At 40.7% G+C, this 20690-nt stretch overlaps 1 pseudogene; it reads right to left on the bottom strand.

The window, feature by feature from the left end:
• Positions 1 to 3030: 3030 nt before the first annotated feature.
• LOC125922496 (5'(3')-deoxyribonucleotidase, cytosolic type-like) overlaps positions 3031 to 20690 on the bottom strand; it is a 51193-nt pseudogene continuing 33533 nt past the window's right edge.

Raw genomic sequence — 20690 nt, 5'->3', positions numbered from 1 at the left:
ACGGATAAAATTCACATAACCATCCCTTCTTCCCACAGCCTTCACATTTCTGGGTTCATAGTTTTGACTCATTTATTGGTTTGTTTAGATTTTGTCTTAGAAGGGTTGATGTGTATTCTATCCCTTAAATTCTTGCATGCCTGAATGAGGCCAGTCTGTTGGACAGCTTAGCTCGGTATAAAATTCTTGAGTCCCAGTTTCTCTCCTTCCTAATTTTTTTTTGTTTGTTTTTTTAGAGAGAGATCATTAGCTAGGCAGAGAGTCCAAGAGAGAAGGGGAGAGATAATCCCAAGCAGGTTCCACGCGCAGCGTGGAGCCCAACGGAGGCTTGATTTTACAACCAGGAGATCATGACCTGAGCTGAAATTGAGTCAGACAATTAACCAACTGAGCCACCTAGACGCCCCATAATGTTTTAGTTTTTGAAGTGTCTTCTAGTATTGAGTACATTCTGTGACATCATCTGAGGCCAATTTGATATTTCCACTTCTTCAACATGAATTACCCCTTAAACTGGCTATTTAGAAGATTCTCCCTTTACCCTTGAAGTTCAGAAATGAGACCAGGATATTGATCAGGTCTGTATCATTCTGTTTACATTTTTCCTAAGACATCATGCTCCCTTTCAGGATTGAGATTTGAGTAAATTTTAGTTTAGGCAATCTTCAATCTTTCCAACCTTACTGTTTTTTGAACTTCACATTCTTATTCTAATATCGCTTCTTAAAATGTGGTTTTAATTTACATAAGTTATTTTATTTTTCTCGTCCATTTCATTCCTGAACTCTGCCAGCTCACTCTTTTGTTGCCTTTTGTAGGGTTGTCATCTTGCTCTCTCTCTCTCTCCCTCTAACTCTTGTTTCAAAGAAGCCATCTTTCTTTAATTCCTCTCAAGTCATGGATGCTTTAAAAAACCTTTCTCCTATTTTGAGGCCAAATTTGTTTTCTGCTTTGTGTTACTTATTTATTTGCCTTCTGATTTTCTTTCATGCTTTCTTTTTAAATAATAGTTTATATGCATAGGAGCTGCCATAGAGTGCATGTTTGTGTTTCCTCAATATTCGTATGTTAAAACCTATGCCCAAGGTCATGGTATTAGGAGGTAGGGTCTTTGGGAGATGATTAGGTCATGGGGCAGGGCCTTCATACATGGAATTAGTGCCCTTATAAGAGAAGCCCCAGAGCACTCCCTGGCCTTTCTGCCATGTGAGGACACAGTGAAAAGACAGGTGTCTATGAACCAGAAGGTAGGCTCTCACCAGATGTCAAATCTACCAGTGCTTTGACCTTGAACTTTCCAGATTCCAGAACTATTAGAAATAAATTTCTGCTGTTCATAAGCCACCCGGGCTATGGTGTTTTTACTACAGCAGGCTGAAAAGACTAAGAAAAGACTCATCACCCATTTCTTTCTCTTTTTTTCCTCATAATTTCTCATTTTAATGGAGGCTATTTTAGGGAGGAGGGAGATGTGAACTGCTGAGTGCCCACTTTTATTTCGATATGTTAATTTAGAATGCTTTCTCACTGGTTTTTATCCTTAGTGAAACAAGTCTCCCCACCCCCATTTTTAGTGGAATTTAAAACACTGAAATATATTTGATATATAACCCTGGATAAATTTAAAGTGTACAACATGTTGATCTGATACATTTATATATTGTAATATGATTGCCATTGTAATGATAATTAGCATCTCTGCCTGGCCACATAATTATCATTTCTTTTTAGTGGCTTGAAGAGTTAAGACCTAGTCTCTTAGCAGGTTTGATGGTTGTAATTGAGGTGAGCAGACAGCTACGTGACTCATGGTGGAGGGCGTACATTTTCCGTATGGTTATTTAGACCAGTATTTCACCTGCTGTGATGGATGTGCAGACAAGGACCTGGGGCTTCCCGCTAAAATACACACCTGCCTTCGTGGAGTCTGGGGTGGGACGGGAGAGTCTTCATATCTAACATACTCTAGATGTGTTTAATTCTGCTAGTCCGTGAGGACACTTTGAACTGAGGGGATTTGGGATTTACTTCTTTCTTTTCAGCTGATTTAGTACAGCAGCTCCCAGATTGACCCACATCCCCCAGCCTGCCCTGCAGCTCTTCCCGCCTCCTGCTCCTTCTGCCTGGGGCTGGGGAGACGGGCTCTGGAAGACAGTTTTTGTGCTTTGTAGGCCTTTATGGGATTTAAGTTAACATTTGATTGTTAAGTTCTAATTCTACGGCATTGTTTTTAAGAAGTTGTTGATGATACAATTTCAGTTTCTCTTTTAGGAAATTTGTTAAAATATTTTTGTGGCCTAAATTACAGTCTGGTTTTGTATGTAGTAACGAAAAATAAATGCATTTCTTGCTTATAGAGGCCAAGGTCTCTCTTTCTCTTTCTCCCTGTCTCTCCCTGTCTCTCCCTCCCTCTCTCTCTCTCTCTCTCTCTCTCTCTCTCTTTCACACACACACACACACACACACACACACACACTTGACCTTATATCTTACATATTTTAAAATTCCTTTTAATAATAGCTTTCCCCCCTTGTCTACTTGACCTATGAAGAAGGAAAAGAGGTGGAGTGGTATGTTGAAGTCTCCCACTGATATTCTGGTTGTGTTGATTTTCTACAGATTGTTGCTCGCAGTAGAATTTTTGTTGCAGTATTATTCCAGGCATGAGATGTCCTGGCAGTTAAATCTTCAGTGTGAACTCTAATCTTTAAAAATATTTCCTGATTCTTGCAAGTTCCTTTTTTCTTTTTTCTCCGTGAGCCAAAGTGTTTTCTTAAAAAGGTTCCTGAGTGATTTTCCCACCATGCTTCCCGGCCAGCCATCTAGCGACGTTCCAGGTGGCTGGCCCTTGAGAACTGACGTTACTGTGTCTTTCTGCTTCAGGGTGCTGGGTGGTCACCGTCATCGCACTGCCCTGTCATTCAGCTCTGCTGGGGTTCCCTGCCAGCCTTCCTTCAGCTACTGTCCACTATCCCTGGCTTATTCCTGCAGCAGCCCCAGGCCCCCTTGGTCCCGCTGTCCCCAGCCCCTTCACTTGCTGTCTATGATCTCCCTCCAGGTGTCCCTCCAGGAGAGCAGCTGTCTCCTAAAGGGGGCGGGGCCGGGTGCTGGTTGTGGCAGCAAGTAAACAAGATGTGCTCCCAGCTTGGCGTCTCCTCTTGGCCTCAGATGGTGTCCTTGTCATCCACGAGCAGGTCCCCCAAGCCCACCGTCTTGTCCCTCATCAGAATAGTGCAGTCCACGAACTGGCGCTCCAGGTGGTTCTCCACCCACTCAGCCAGCGCTAATTCTCGCCCGCAGTGTTCACACTTCAGCGGAGGGCAGGTGCACACGGGGACCTCGGTGTCCTGCATGTCGTCCACCTCCGCACGGCTTCCGAGGCTCCAGGGATCGGCTCCGCGTCTGGGGAAAAGCCTGGGACCTCATACACACTGGCCACTTCGTCCACTAGGTCCAGCAGCAGGTCTCTCTACTGTTGTGGGTGAGGAACCCCAGGCGCTCGGCCAGCGCCTCGTCACCACCACCGCCCCCTCCCTGGGAACTGCCTGGGGAAGCCCTGCAGGAGGTCCGCTGGACGTTGGCCCACAAGTGGTTCAAGTCCAACAGCACCTGCGAGAGCCAAGGGCCCTTGTTTTGTTTTGTTTTTTAATAAACCATTTATTTATTTATTTATTTATTTATTTATTTAAAAGTTTTATTATTTATTTTTATTATTTTTTGAAAATTTACATCCAAATTAGCCTACAGCGAAGTAACGATTTCAGGAGTGGATTCCAGTGATTCATCCCCTAGGTATAACAGAGCCAAGGGCCTTTTTCATGCTTATCGCCTGAGTTCTATTCTTGTTACTATCAATTTTACAACCTTTGCTTTTTTTTTTTTTTTTTTTTTTTTTTTTTTTTGAATGCTTATATGTTTGTATTTGAGAGAGAGAGAAAGAGAGAGCACAATCAGGGGAAGGGCAGAGAGAGAGGGAGACACAGAATTTGAAGCAGGGTCCAGGCTCCCAGCTGTCAGCACAGAGCCTGACGCAGGACTCTAACTCACGAACCGTGAGATCATGACCTGATCCCAAGTCTGGCAATTGACTGACCCAGCTACCCAAGCTCCCTGCTGTGCTTGCTTTTTATTTACGTTTGCTTATCTGCATCTTTTTACTTTTAATTTTTTTGCATCAGTTTGTTTTAGGTAAGTCTGCATGTATTTGAATTTAGTCTAGGCCCCATTTGATTTTTAATGAACTACTTTAACATCTTTAATTATTACTTAACAGTTGTATTTCATCTTGTATCAGTCACTGTGTTCCATGGTTTTTAAAATATTTATGTTTTCTTACTGTTTCAAGTTTTGATTTTTTTAGTTACTTTTTAAAAAAATATTTCTTTAGTTTTGAGAGAGCTCGTGTGAGCGGGGGAGGGTCAGAGAATGGGAGGCGGACGATGGGATTTGGGCTCCACGCTGACAGCGGTGAGATTCATGTGGGACTAGAACTCCTGAACAGTGAGATTATGACCTCAGCCCAAGTCCAAAGCTCAACCGACTGAGCCAGCCGGGTGCCCCTTACTGTTTTCATTTTTTTACAGTGAAATACCATGTCTTATTTTTATCTTCTTCAGCATTTTGAAAATCATGTCCTATTTTTATGTCCCTTGGTGATTAACTTTTTCAAAAACGTTCCTTCACTATTTTTTCTAATTACCAGAGTTAAAAATACACATTTCAGACCCTTTCATTTGTGACACGTAATTTCATACACTTTGAAAATGTTCTCTCAAAAATCCCTACATACTGATATTTATTATTTATTCAGGCTACGCTATGTGCCCCAAGGGGGTCCAAGTGTCGACTACCTCAGCGAACGAGGCAGACCACAGGACCCACCCTCATGGAGTTCACTCTGGCACAGCAAAGACAGGCAAGAACAAAAATCAGTGTGTCTACACTGTAGAATATGATTTCAGGAAGTCATAGGTCTATATCATTGTTCTTATCTAATTATATTTTATTCTCATGGAAAATATTTTTGCATTGAATAATATAACCAGATTGACAATAATATTTGGGCTTCTTCCTATTTGAACTGGCTATTGCTCCTGATATGCAATAGTTTTTCCCATTGAGAGATCTCAATTTTATCAAATTGCAAGAAGTAAAGATACAAATCTAAGAGCTTCAATGGGACGCCTGGGTGGCTCAGTCGGTTAAGGGTCCAACTTCAGCTCAGGTCATGATCTCGCGGTCCGCGAGTTCGAGCCCCGCGTCAGGCTCTGGGCTGATGGCTCAGAGCCTGGAGCCTGCTTCCGATTCTGTGTCTCCCTCTCTCTCTGCCTCTCCCCCGTTCATGCTGTGTCTCTCTCTGTCTCAAAAATAAATAAACGTTAAAAAAAATTAAAAAAACAAAAACAAATCTAAGAGCTTCAAAACTTTCTAAAAACAATTCTAAGCGTTGGTTTTCCTGGCTCTATTTTCTAAGTTCTTACATTACTGAAAATAATTATTTGGGACTTTCATTTATGAAAGAACTAATATTGCTATAAAATTTTTGGATCTACCTTTGTTCCTTAAAATCCTGTACAGTGAAAGAAAATCTTGGGCAATTGTCTCATTGCCTCCTGAGATTTCATGTTATGTAAGGTGAAACTTGAGAAAGATTTTTGCCTGTTGTAAATCATCTACTTTATCTGCCTAGAAGCTTTCTTGTGTGTCTCTACAGATGGCTTCTTTCAGTGATTTTCCAAATAAAGTATGGAGGGCATTAGAGTGGATATATATATCCATTTATTTTGCCTGCCTTGTAGCACAACTCATGGAGTAGAAAAGAAAGCAGCTTACACCTGTAATGGCATGGGGCTCAGAGCTTCAACTCAAGCTTCCACTAAAGCTCTGAGATTCAGACCACTACAGACGTGCAGAATATGTACAATTTCTACATATGGGTTATTTTATTAAGGGAACATAGAAGTGTGCTATTAGCCTTAGACATTTTTTCCCCCAATTACCTTCTAATTTGTATGAAAATTTCCCCATAGCTTGACAGTTGTCTGTGAACTTTGTTTTAGTTAGAGGGTAAATTTTCGTCTTTTGTGTTTCCTCTTGAGTGATTTGTCGAAGAGTTTGGCAGATTCCCGGGTGGATGCTAATTAGTAGAAGAAATCCACAGTGTTTGTGATTAGTGACCCATTTACATGTTCTTTTGAAAGAGAATAGTATTCAGTTTACAAACAATGTATAAGGTGTCAGAAACCATTTTTCAAAATGTATGAGAAATTGAATGCTTCAAACTTTTGAAGAATACTGTCTTGGTCAGAAAGCTATATTGCTCAGCCCTCTTCATTCAAGTGAGAGAAGCCAAATTCAAGCTAGTTGAAAGAAAAAGAGAGAAGAGAATTTACTGGCACATGTGATAAAACATCCCGAAGTAAAAGTAACTTCAAGCATGACTGTCTCTAGCAGCTCAAAAAATGTGAACAACCCATTACACCAATGCAAAAATGTATTCTTTCCAGATTGTCCCAGAAAACTGTGTAGAATCGATGGGCTTATTTTGGGTTTTATGGCCACGCCACGGGAATAGTCATCCCATGAGAATGTTGACTGTCTAGGATTGTCCCTTTCCATCTTATAGGTACACACCATATTATCACGAAGGTTGATTTCATGTTCTAGAATTTTCAGAATATATTTTTAGTTGTTTTTTTCCCCCAGCTTTATTGAGATATAATTGACATATGACATTGTGTTAAGTATGCAGTATACAACCTGTTTATTTGATAGACTTGACAAACTCATTACCATCAAAGCATTATCTGACATCCGCATCACGTCACATAATTATCATTTCTTTTTTTGTGGTGAGAACACTTGAGACCAACTTTCTTAACAGCTTTCAAGGATATAATACAATATTTCCAACTATAATCACTGCGTTATACATTAAATACACAGAACTTATTCATGTTCTAATTGGAGGTTTGTACTGTTTGACCAACATCTTCCCTTTCCCCCTACTCCGCAGTCCCTGCTGACCGCCATTCAAGTGTTTATCTCAATGCGTATGGCTGTATGGCTTGTTTAGATTCCACATACACGTGCTATCGTACGGTATTCGTCTTTTTTGACTTCGCCCTGTCTCATTTAGCCTAAAACCCGCAAGGTCCTTCCATGTTCACACAAATGTCAGTATGTCCTCCTATCTCATGTTCTGAATATTCTATTGTATCTATACAACACAACTTCTTTATGCACTTATCTGCTGACACACACTTAGGCTGTTTCCATCTATTGGCTGTTGTGAATGATGCTGCAAAGAACATGGGAATCTAGATATCTTTTTAAGATCCTGTTTTCATTTCTTTCGGATATATACCCCAAAATGGGATTGCTGGGTCATATGGTAGCTCCATTTTAATCTAATCATCACCAAGACCCATGTCAAAATGTTTCCACCCTCTATGTTTTCTTCTAGGAGTTTTACAGTTTCAGGTCTTACAGCCAAGTCTTTAATCCATTCTGAGTTGATTTCTGTTCATGGTGTAAGATAGGTGTTCCGTTCCATTCTTTTGCCCGTGGCTCTCCAGTCGTATTCCAACACCATTTATTGAAGATGCTGTCCTTTTCCCATTGTATGTTCTTGGCTCCTTTGTTATAAATTAGTTGATGATAATGCTAGAGTTTACTTCCAGGTTGTCTATGCTGTTCCACTGATTTCTGTGTCAGTTTTATGCCAATACCATACAGTCTTGATTACTATAGCTTCACAATATAATTTGAAATCAGGAAGTGTGATGCCTCCAGCTTTGTTCTTTCTTAAGGTTGCTTTGGCTATTCAGTCTTTTGTGGTTCTGTACAACTTTTAGGATTTTTTTTCCATTTCTCTGAAAAAATACCATTGGAATTTTTATAGGGATGGCATTCAATCTGTAGATCATTTGGGGTAGTATAGACATTTTAGCAATATTAATTCTTCCAATCCGTGAGCATAAAACATCTTTCCGTTTGTTTGTGTCTCCTTCAAATTGTTTCATCAGTCTTGTAGTTTTCTGTGAACAGATCTTTCACCTTCTTGATTAAATTTATTTCTAGGTCTTTAATCCTTTTTGATGTAATTGTATGTTCCTCCTATGTGCGATTTGTTGGGAGTTTTTATAATGGAGGATGTTGAATTTTGTGAAATTCCTTTTCTGCATCTATTGAGATTATCAGATGATTTTTACCCTTCATTCTCTTAATGTTGTATATCACATTGCTTAGTTTATGGAATTTGAACCATTCTTGCATCCCTGGAATAAATTCCATTTGAATGTACTGTGGAACTCAGTTTACTAATATTTTGTTGAGAATTTTTACATCTGTGTATACCAGGGATATTGGTCTGTAATTTTCTTTTCTTGTGGTGCCCTTGCCTGGTTCGTTACAAGGGTAATGTTGGCCTTGTAAAATGAGTTTAGCAGTATTCCTTGCTCTTTTATGTTTGCAAGGTTTTGAGAAGTAATTGTATTAATTCTTCTTTAAATTTTTGGTAGAATTCATCAGTGGTTCATTAGTTCATTAGTTCTAGACTATTTTTGTTGTCTCCATCTATTTGTACACTTTCCAGTTTTCTTCTTGCACCTTATTTTTGGTTTCATAGCATTTTGATTAGAAGGATGCTTGATGTTACTTCAGTCTTCTTAAATTTATGAGGATTTGTTTTGTGGCCTCACATGTGATCCATACTGAAGAATGTTCTGTGTGAGCTTGGAAGGAATGTGTACTATGCTGTTGTTGGACGGAATGTTCTGTAAATGTCTGTTAGGTCCATCTGGTCTAATGTGTAGTTGAAGTCTGATGCTTCCTTATTGATTTCAGAATGCAGTTTTAGAGGTAGCTCCCATGAGGCACCATTTATAACACAATATATATAACACAATATAACACAATAACAAGAATTCCAAAGATGTGGAGAAATTGGAATCCTCGTGCATTGCTGGTAGGACTGTAGAACAGTGCAGCTGCTATGGAAATACTTAAGCAGTGTTCCTATATGACTAAGTATTCCATTCCTAGGTATATATCCAAGAGAATTTAAAACTGATGTCTACACAAAAACATGCACGCACATGTTCATAGCTTCATTATTCACAACATCCAAAAGCTACAAAAGAACCTGAGTGTCCATCGGTGGATGAACAGGTAAATAAAATGAAAAATTATTCAGCCATGAAAAGAGGCGAAATACCAATACATGCAACAGCATGGATGTACCATGAAAACAGGATGGGAAGTGAAAGATGCCAGACACAAATTGTCTGGTAGTGTATGATTCCATTCTTGGAATGTTCGGAATAAGCAAATCCATAGAGACAGAAGCTATATTAGCATTTCCTAGAGGCTGAGGAAAGGGAACAATAGTGAGTGAGTATAGGGTTTCTCCTTGTGGTGATGAAAACGTGTAGGAGTTAGTCCTGATGGCCTCACAACTTTGTGAATACACTAACGGCCACTGAAGTCTACACTTCTCAGGGGAGAATTTTGTACTATGGGAATTACGTACAATAGAAAAGAAATAATTCTTTAAAAAAATTTTTTTTAACGTTTATTTATTTTTTTGAGACAGAGAGAGACAGAGCATGAACAGGGGAGGGTCAGAGAGAGAGGGAGACACAGAATGCGAAACAGGCTCCAGGCTCTGAGCTGTTGGCACAGAGCCCAACGTGGGGCTGGAACTCACGAACTGCAAGATCATGACCTGAGCTGAAGTCGGATGCTCAACCGACTGAGCTACCCAGGCGCCCCAAGAAATAATTCTTTAAAAATATAAAGATGGATTCAGAATGGAGAATGTGTAACCAGACATTTTAAATCAGCGCTTCCAAGAAATTATAACATCTCTGGGGAATTCTCTAGCAATCTAAGGGATGTGGACTGCCTTCAGCCGCTCCAGAGCATAAAGTGCAAACTATCATAAAAGGAACTGTTCAAGGCCCTATTTGTTTTGTTTTGTTAATTAGTGCTGCCTTCCTGTATGGCCAGAATAATTTCATATTTGCAAGTTTTAAATATGATTGATGATAATCATTAATACACAAAAAGCTTCCAAATACTGCTGAATTAAGTGGCATTTAACACCTGGAAGATATTTTAGGTCAATTATAATCTACTAAACTACAAAATCAGCATGCTGCTCATGAAGGTTTCTCATAAAGCAGAGTATAATTCAAAAAGTTCATGTGAAAACAGGAAAAGTACATTTTATATATGTAAATGGTTTGCCCAAAAGAGGACAAATTTAGGCAAATAGTCGAAAGTTCTTATTTTCAAATTACAATAAAAGAACTGTAAATAATTTACTGTGTAACATTTTTGACTTTTAAACCTATTTTACTTTATCTTTTAAACTTATTTATTTTGAGAGAGAGAGAGAGAGAGAAAGAGAGAGAACGCGCATGCAAGCCGGGGAGGGGCAGAGAGAGAGGGAGAGGGCAAGAATCCCAAGCAGGCTCCACCCTGTAGGCACAGAGTCCGAAATGGGACTGGATCTCACAAACCATGAGACCATCACCTGAGCTGAAATCAAGAGTCCAGCACTTAACCAAATGAGACAGCCAGGTGCCCCTAAAACTATTTTATTATAAAACAAACCACAAATACAGGAAGGTCTTCTGAACAAACACACAGCCTGATGAGTTTTTATGAGGCCTTTTTATAACTACCATCCAGGTGAAGACATGTGGCCTGATTAAATCACAATAACACTCTTACCCCAAGTAACTATTATACTCACCTTTGTAGAGATGACACAAATGTCCATTCTTAGAGATTGTAATTTAATCTTACTCACTTTTTTAAAAGTGTTCGGATTCCATGTCAATTTCAGCCCACACATTTCTCCTCCTTCCCTTCCTTTTTCTTATCATTTATCTATTAAGGAATCAAGGACATTTGCCCAGCAGAATATTTCACACTCTCAATTCTACTTATTGCGGACTCATAGTGCAGTTCCTCTGTCTTCTTGAAAATTGGCAGCTGATTGCCAGGCTTGATCAGACTCAGTCAGGTTCAACTCCTTTGGCAAGACCATGTGGAATGTTGTACTCTCACCAGGGGGGATCTGTCTGCTTGTCTCTCTTTGTGGTCTGAGCAGCTGTTGATACTCGATACCTGGATCCATTCATTCATTAGTGGTTGCAAAACAATGATCTTTCAATTCATCATTTTTTTTTCATTTATTAAATAAAACGCTTTTGCAAAGAGATGCTTTCCCTCTTCTACTGTTTGTACTATCCAGGCAGACAGTTTCTACAGAGCCCGGACAAACGCTGGATTCTTCGCTCTGAATATTTGCTTGGTTTCTGCACGGTGGGGGTAGAGACAAATGACCTACTAGTTTTTAAAGGTTTAATATTCAAGAATAAAAATCTGAGCCCCTACTCTTATGAAAACAAAGAAGTAGAGATTTAATATTCTCGTGTATTTTTCACGTCTTACTGAAGTATAATATATTTAAAGAGTGTCCATATCATAAGATTGTAGATCAGTGGTTCTTCACGAACTGAACATACCTTGTAATCAGCAACCAGATCGAAAACCAAGGCACTCTCACTACCCTAGAACAGCCCCTTCCAGTCACAACCATCTCTGAGGATAACCTCCCCCCCACTTCCTGATATCCAACAACTGTTTCTGTTTTGTTTCTCAGATGAGTGGGATCATACAGTGTAATCTCTTTTGTAGTGAGGTTCTTTGCCCTATCATTATGTTTGCAGCAGTCACTGGATTGTGTATCCATTTTTCTGATAGGATTCAGATTGTTTCCAGTTGCCGGCTGGAGTGTTAAGAACTTTTCAGCGCATGCCTTTTGGGGCACGTAGATGTACATTTCTTCAGGTATGGATTGCCTTCATTTTTAAACATGATACTAGAACCAGATAGTTTCTTGGGAAAACTACGGAAATATGTAAATAGCTTCATTTTTAAACATGATATTAGAACCGGGTAGTTTCTTGGGAAAACCACTGAAATTTCTGAAATTCTTTTATTGAAAAAATGAGTTGTTGTTAGTAATTATCACCGTACCTCATTTAGTTTCAAAATTGTAGCTGCTACCGCTGCTAACATCAAGTACCAGCCTGTAACAAATCTCAGAGAAAGTGGCACCGCCCATGGCTGCATTCAATCCACTGTCTATGCTTGTCGCAAAGAAAAACCGTAGACAGTTCAAAGCCGGAGGGGAATTTTACTTTTTCTTTTCGATGCCCTCTCGAAGCTCTGTCTGCTCCCTCAGAGCAGTGCCCGTTTACAGGCCAGCAGTCACTGAAGCAGCTCTGCTTAAAAACCTGAATTACCTGGAAATCTATTTTTAATTTACTTTTATAGGGATTCATCACCTGCTATGGGATAAATCATCCTCCCTCCCCCAAATTCATACGTGGAAGTCCTAATCCCCAGTACCTCAACATATGACCTTATTTAGAAATAAGTCATTGCATGTGTCATTAGTTAAGATCAGGCCATTAGGGTGGGCCCTAATCCAGGATGACTGGTGTCCTTATATAAAAGGGCAAATCTTGGGGGCACCTGGGTGGCTCACTCGGTTGAGCATCTTGATTTCGGCTCAAGTCATGATCTCATGGTTGGAGAGATAGAGCCTCGTGTTGGGTCTGCACTGACGGCATGGGGCCTGCTTGGGACTCTCTCTCCCTCTCTCTCTGTCTCTCCCCGCTACATGCACGCACACACACACACATACACACACACACTCTCTCTCTCTCTCAAATTAAATAAATAGCTAAGAAAAAAAAAAAAAGGGCAAATCTGGACACAGACCTGCACACAGGGAGAAGGCCATGCGAAGAGGAAGGCAGAGATTAGGGTGATGCTTCTACAAGCCAAGGAACGCCAAAGATCGACCACAAGTCACCAGAAGCTAGGAGAGACACATAGAACAGACCCACCTCTCACATCTCTCAGAAGAACCAACCCTGAAGATACCTTGATCTCAGACTTTGGGCCTCCTGAACCGCGAGCCAATAAATGTCTCTTATGTAAGCCTCCCAGTGCGTGGTACTTTGCAACAGCAAACTTACACATCACCCTTTATAACGTGGTACCCTGGGCCGTTGCCCATTGTCATGATCCTTAATTTGGACTCTAACTTGGACTTCTAACTGACTGACAGCGTGTAATCTTGAGTAAAGGATTCAGCCTCCCTCTGTAAGCATCTGTGTCTTCTTACGTGTAATTAGGATAAAAATCATACCTCTATCACAGGCTTGCTGCAAGAATGGAGTAAAACCTGCATCTAAAGAACTTCTGAAAGTATCTCTAAATGGTAATTATTATTTTTTTTTTGCAGAAATATCAGAGCTTTATTCAAACTTAGGCCTTTCTAACCAAAGAACCTCTATTCTTTTTTAAAATATAATTTATGGACAAATTGGTTTCCGTACTAAATAGCAATTTTTCAAATAAGTATTAACTTTTATCATTATATATATTATATATATATATATATCATATATATTATGGTTAAGTCGCAACCATAATAAATTCCAAAAAGCAGGACTCGTACAAGCCACATTCTGTAGAACACAGAAACATGCACGAAATAAATAAATAAACGCAAATTATCCTTCACAACAGATACAAAAGGGCAATAAAAACTGATGTCACAGACCATTTGAGGACAAGGCAATCATGGCATCATATCTTATGGATACAACCACAAAATAAAATAAAAATGGATAGCTTTAAATGCTTTCCATCAAGGAAACATTTTCAGGACAAAATAAAACAGGTAGCTCATGAAACCAGAAAGAGTCACAAAGTGATTCTAAGCCAGCAGGATGAAGAAACTGATGATGACAAAAGCAGGAGAAAAATGGCATTCTGGTAACCAACGTTTACAAAGCATTTCCTAGACACCAAGCCCTGTGCTACATCCTTTTCCCAGACTGTCATGGAATGATCAGTACAATCTTATGAGGTAGGTACTACGATTATTCCCATTTTACAGGTAAGGACACTGAGGTTTCAGAGCTGGCGTAACTCACCCAAGATCATAAAACAGAGGCAGGATGGTGTCCCAGGAAGTATGACCACAGACCCCAAGTTCTTAATCACTGTATACTCCCCCGGTCTTCAGTCAAGATACAACTGGTCACTCACGTTCTAGAGAACACCTCCCTTACTGCCTCTCATATACTGTTTCTACTGCATATCCTGCACATTTGAATTTAGTGATTTCTTATAACTCGCTCTCACGGCGCCACATCCCCCAGCCCCATGCACACGCACGTGCGCACGCACACACCCACACCTGATGCTTGTTTGAGCCCTCTCCATCATGAGACACAAGTGACACGGTTGAACAATCCTCATTCCTAGGCTGGACATCTAACCATTGGTGAACAGCTGGGCCGCCTACCATTCAAATATGGAAAGGGTCTCAGGGCCCAGCCCTCCTGTGTCCATCTTGCATATGGGCCACTTCTCATCTCTGCTGCTTGGAGGGCACAAGTGGTCCCTGGAGCCCATCTGTGCCTACACCTTGCTGCCAGTGCTCCTCACTGTTTTCTCTGCCCTTCTAAAGGCTTCTGAAATTGGCCATCCGTGGCTTCCTTCACCCACAAATGATTTAAAGTCAAATTGAGAATAGATTTTTTTTTCTTCACGTAAGATCCACAAATAAGAATGCGTTCCAAGGACAGGAAAAGAAAAATTTAGTCTTGGTAGATCTCTGGTTTCTATCAGCTCGGTAGATATTATTCATTAACCGAAAGAGTCAAATCTCCACTCTCATAAAAACAAATTAAATGCAATTAGCTGAAATATACCTTTATTTGGCTCTTGTAGTTTTTCAGCTGTGACAAAGTAAACCTTTTCTTTTTTTTTTTTAAGGATCTTTATATAACATAAGAGATCGGTTTGGCATATCCTAAGACAAACCCCACCAATGGAACAAAGGTAGATTACAATTAGTTGTTTTGTAAGCATTATTTTTGGAAAGCCCAGTGTTGATTTCAGCTTTGCACATACCGTATAATGATATAGTAAAGCTGGAACCGTACACATTTAGAGACCGTAATTACAGCAATGCTGTACTTGACTCCCTTATTTGCTAAGCTGAGTTGGAAACTGAAGTTAAGTGGAGCCAGAGTCTACCCAGTTTACTCCACAAATTTATCCCACTTAGAAAACAAGTAAGAATTACAACAACAACATGATGCTTTAAAAAAAAAAAAAGAAACTGCTGTAGTTTTTACCCCTTTGGAATTTGATGCCCCCTAAGGTAGAAAGGAAAAAAAAAATAGGGATTTTCATTGGATTTTTATTGCCATTCAAGGAAAAACAGTTTGGGTTAAGTCTTTTGGTTTCTATTCATGTACCCCGTCATAATCAACGGGCCTCAGTCTGGCTGTCTCTTCACATTTCACATCCTTCCTAAAATGTTTTGGGTTCAGAGAAATTCAGAATGTACTTTGTGCTAAACACTCTTTCTGTTCCTTTTTAAGTCACTGTAAACATTTACCTCGGCTTCAGATTCATTTGCACTTATCCCATCCAAACTTCTCACCTCCTAACCCTGCACGGACTAAAATAAAACCAAACACTCTTGCTTATAAAAGACACCAGATTCCAGAATCTCTCTGCAGATTCTACTAGGCACTTTCTTCGTGGAGGCATGACGTTCTCTTTAGCCAAGTATAGCTGAATTAAAATATCCACTGGGTTTTCATTCCATTTGAACCTCCTTGTCCCAGCTGAGCCCCGGGATGCTGCTGGGCCGAGGCCTTTCCAGCCTGCATGGCTCTTGGTTCCATGATAATTCCATGACTGAAACTCAATGTACTCAAAACTCATCATCTCCCTTCCCAAATCTGTTTTCCCTTCTGAGTTCATTCTCAGGAAATGGCACCACCTTCTCCTGCAGCCCCAGCCAGAACCCAGAAGTCATCCTTCACCTCCCACCATGCCACCAGAGCGGGTACATTCACCTGTTAGCATTCGAATTGGCTTTCCCTTTCGTTGCCCCTGTCTATGCAACATTGTTTCTTGTCCACATTTGTGCAGTGACCTCCTAAAACTAGTTGGTCTGTCGCTAGACTTATCTCTCCCCAATCCCTTGCTCACTTAAAAATAGTGATCTTTCCTTTCAACAATAGCTAAATTATGGAAAGAGCCTAAATGTCCATCAACTGATGAATGGATAAAGAAATTGTGGTTTATATACACAATGGAATACTACGTGGCAATGAGAAAGAATGAAATCTGGACATTTGCAGCAACGTGGGTGGACCTGGAGGGTATTATGCTAAGTGAAATAAGTCATACAAAGACAGATACCATATGTTTTCACTCTTATGTGGATCCTGAGAAACTTAACACAAGACCATGGGGGAGGGGAAGGGGAAAAAAAAGTTAGAGAGGGAAGGAGGCAAACCATAAGAGACTCTTGAAAACTGAGAACAAACTGAGGGTTGATGGGGGGTGGGAGGGAGGGGAAAGTGGGTGATGGGCACAGGGGAGGGCACCTGTTGGGATGAGCACTGGGTGTTGTATGGAAACCAATTTGACAATAAATTTCATATTAAAAAATTATAAATTTATAATAAACTGCTATTTAATGGGAAAAAAATAGTGATCTTTCTAAAGGAAAAATTTGGTTACCTGAATCCTCTTCTCAAAACCATTCCATGGTCTCCCATCACTTTTGGAATAAATTACAAATTTCTGAGTAGATTTCACCAGGCGCTTCTTCACCTGCTCTTATCTTCCCTTTCACTCTTCTTTGCTCCTCCCTGCCTGTCTCTCACAAAGTCAAGGGAATTGCCCTCAGCTCCCCAAGTGTGTGCTGATATTGCTTCCCTTTAGGCCTTCTAGCTGTTTAGCATGATAATAGCTCTGATATACTGTTTTATCATGTACCTGGCGCTGTTCTTTTTTTTCCTTGACTTTTTAAAAATTTATACATTTTAAATTTATTTTAACTTATTGTCAAATTGGCTAACATACAGTGTGTAAAGTGTGCTCTTGGTACCTGGCACTGTTCTTCATAGAGTTAGTTCTGCTGTGCTGTGATATTTATCTTGCAAAAAATCACCATGCTGTGCAAAATCATGCAATCAAAATCTTTATGGAAAAAATGGAGTTGGGGGTGTACCACCCAAAATACAAATCAGTGACACATTTTAAAAAGCTAGAAAATGAATAAAAACTTTGACATAAATTTGATGGTTAAGAAACACATAAATACTCACCATACACATTTTTGCTCTTCTTCAAGGATTCCCAACACAGAGCTCCTAAAACCCTTGGAATTTCCTGAGAGATAGGGGTGAGAGAGGAATATCTTTTGTTATTCATAAGCCCTTTTCAGGGGTTTATGCTAATGAGTCACTCTTGAGGATACAGGCTGGTTATCAGAGGAATCAACTTTGTGATTAGAGGGAGGGAACTTTTAGCTCAGGCTCCTGACCTTTGGGGAGGAGACAGGGCTGGAGATTGAGTCAATGGCCAACGGCCAATGGTTTTAGTTTCTCAGATGATTTGAATGTGCAGCCAGAGTTGAGATCCACTTGGAGCAAAGCTGAACCTGCAGGTGCAAAACATCTTTTTGCAGAGTGATGTGAGAGCCAGAAAGGTCCTTTGCACCTCCACCAGCATTTGGACTGATTGGCCTTGAGTTCTCTACTGGCCCCAGAAAGTCTGTGAACCTGTGATCAGTAAGACCACGCTGAGGAGAGCAATTCAAAGCACAACATTAAACCAGATCTGAAGCATTTGTATAATTTCCTCAAACCAGATTCTATATTATGAATTGATGCATGTACTGTGCCCCCCATTTATTTTTGTGAATTCCAAAACATTCTTGTCTCAGAACAAGAAAATCAGCATTAGATAACCTATTAAGTAGGTGAAGAAGTGTCAGATGTATGGAAAGATATTAAGAATTGTGACAGTTTGGGGTGCCTGCGGGGCTCAGTAGTTTGAGCGTCCGACTTCGGCTCGGGTCATGATCTCATGGTTCGTGAGTTCGAGCCCCGCGTAGGCCTCTGTGCCGACCGCTCAGGGCCTGGAGCCTGCTTTGGATTCTGTGTCTCCCTCTTTCTCTGCTCCTCCTCTGCTCACGCTCTGTCTCTCTCTCAAAAATAAATAAAGAGAAAAAAAAATTGTGACAGTAGTACCATTGGGTGATGAGTGTAAAACAGACAAATTGATCAGAACAGCAGTATTTTCTATGATGATTTAAAAGTTTAAGAATCAAGGTAAGTTCGTGACCCCAGGTTAATGGGGCAACTGTCACAGAATGTACCATAAATTATTAAAGTTTTCTATTCAGCCAGATGAAATGGGCAGAGAACAGTGTTTTCCAATGTGTATTTCATGAAATCCCCATTTCTTCAGATTATATGGAAATGCTAGGTGAAATAAAATGAGACAGGTTTCTTTACTGTCGGATTTTTAGTCTTTCTTATGAAGATGTAGATGGTGAATGTCTAAGAAAGAGATGACAGTAAACTATGTCTTCAAAATTTCTTTTTTTCTCTCCGTAGATTTGTACTTCAAAAACACATATTGTTTTAAGTCCCAGCATAGAGGGCTGGGGGGAATGAGAACCAGTCAATTCCATCTTTCTCAAAACTGCTTCTAGCTCGTCTAAATATGTGGTTATAACTCTATGCCTTAGGTCATCTTCCCTGCCACTGGGTTCTGGACTTCACCGGGGCAGGGGCCCGCTCTAGGGACCAGAAGGAGCCTTAGCCAGCATGTCAGACTCCATCCGGCCTCTGCCTCCCTCACAGCAACCACCTGGAGAGGAGGGCGAGGATGACAGGGAATCCTAGGCACTTAGACCACGGCCCACACATAGAAATAGTCCTGTGGAGAACTGTCCCAGGTTGGGCCTGGACCTTCTTCAAGGAGCAGGGAGGCTGGCTTCTGAGGCAATATGGCTGGTTGTGGGGGGCGGGGGTGGGGGGACCTTGCTCTCTCTGCCTGTGCTCTACCCACTCCTTCACCAGCAAGCTCTCCTCTGCCCCAAAGAGACTTTGACATAAAACAGTACATGAATCAGTAAAGAAGTATAATCAAAGAACTGAAAAAAAACACAAAAAAACCCTTTCATTTGCATCTCAAATTAAGCCCTGAATACATATGCTAACATAAATGAATAAGCTATTTATCCATGTGCAAAGAAATAATCTCTCCACTCACTGATGAAAATAACCCAAGGCCCACTTCTACAGTAATCATGGGCTCCTGGTCCTCAGACTTGGCTACATCTGGGTTCACGGTGGCTCTCAGATGGGTGGTTTTTAGCTCTGTCCATCATTGTTGTTTTTTTTAAATATTTATTTATTTTGGGGGAGACAGAGAGACAAAGTGCAAACAGGGGAGGGGCAGAGGGAGAGGGAGACACAGAATCTGAAGCAGGCTCCAGGCTCTGAGCTGTGAGCACAGAGCCCGACTCTGGGCTTGAACCCATCAAGTACTAGATCATGACCTGGGCCGAAGTCAGACGCCTAACCGACTGAGCCACCCAGGAGCCCCCATCATTGTTTTTGTGATGTATGATACTTCCCATCTCTAATACCTAGTCTCTGTGCTTCTTCTCAGCTTTTGAACAGGTGCTATGCAATTTACAAATCTTCCTGAATAGTAAAATGGACAAATGAGTTTTCTCTGAGCATGAAAGACAAATTGGTAAATGGACTAGCCTGGTCTGGGAGCCAGAACTTCAATGAATTTTCCAGCTTCAAATACAACGAATGCTATTTCACAGTGAGTTATTCTTCTCGGTTTCATTTTTGTAGTATGAATCCTGGATTTAAAATTAGCATGAAAAAGCACTTTCTTGTAGATAGATTCCTACTTCAGGCTGCTTTAAAGCTGCAAAAGGCTTGGTTCAGTGAGTGCCAACCACATAAAAGAACCACCCTCCCAGGCAAAGAATGTTCCTTTCTTCCTTGCAATCTTCGGACTGCTGGATCCCCCCAAAGCTGTCAGGGAAAAGAAATCTTTTCTCCTCTTTCCAGGGAAAGGAAATTCTAGAGTAAACACTAACCATTTAAATAATGATCTGTAAATCTTTTCATTAGTGGCCAGAGGGCAGAGTCTTTTAAAGGAGCGAGTGCAGGCTGTGGCCACTGTTCAATTTGCTCTGTCCTGGAGCCCTGCAGAAAAATGTGTCCTAAGGTAAGGAAATAACAACCCCTGCAGGGCCAGCCAAGGGGTGTTCCTGAGCTCTCTCTCATTCATATGTGCTGTCCAGAATGCCCCAAAACCTCTCTAGACTCTATAAAATAAGAATAAAGAGGGGCGCCTGGGTGGCTCGGTCGGTTAAGCGTCCGACTTCAGCTCGGGTCACGATCTCGCGGTCCGTGAGTTCGAGCCCCGCGTCGGGCTCTGGGCTGATGGCTCGGAACCTGGAGCCTGCTTCCGGTTCTGTGTCTCCCTCTCTCTCTGCCCCTCCCCCGTTCATGCTCTGTCTCGGTCTCAAAAATAAATAAACGTTAAAAAAAAATTTAAAAAAAAGAATAAAGAAATACACCTACAGAAATTAATGAATAGAAAATAGAAAGTCAGCAGAGATGATGAATAAATCTAAGGGCTCATTCTTTTGGCACTATCTTATTCCCTTGCCTTCCTTTTATTTTCTTCAGAGCACTCAAATTCCACTGCATTTTTGCGTGTTTCCTTCATATTGCCCC

Source organism: Panthera uncia, chromosome B1 (genome assembly GCF_023721935.1).
Source record: "Panthera uncia isolate 11264 chromosome B1, Puncia_PCG_1.0, whole genome shotgun sequence".
Lineage (NCBI taxonomy): Eukaryota > Metazoa > Chordata > Mammalia > Carnivora > Felidae > Panthera > Panthera uncia.
The sequence above is the reverse complement of the archived record's forward strand: the minus strand, read 5'-3'. Positions and strand labels throughout refer to the sequence as shown.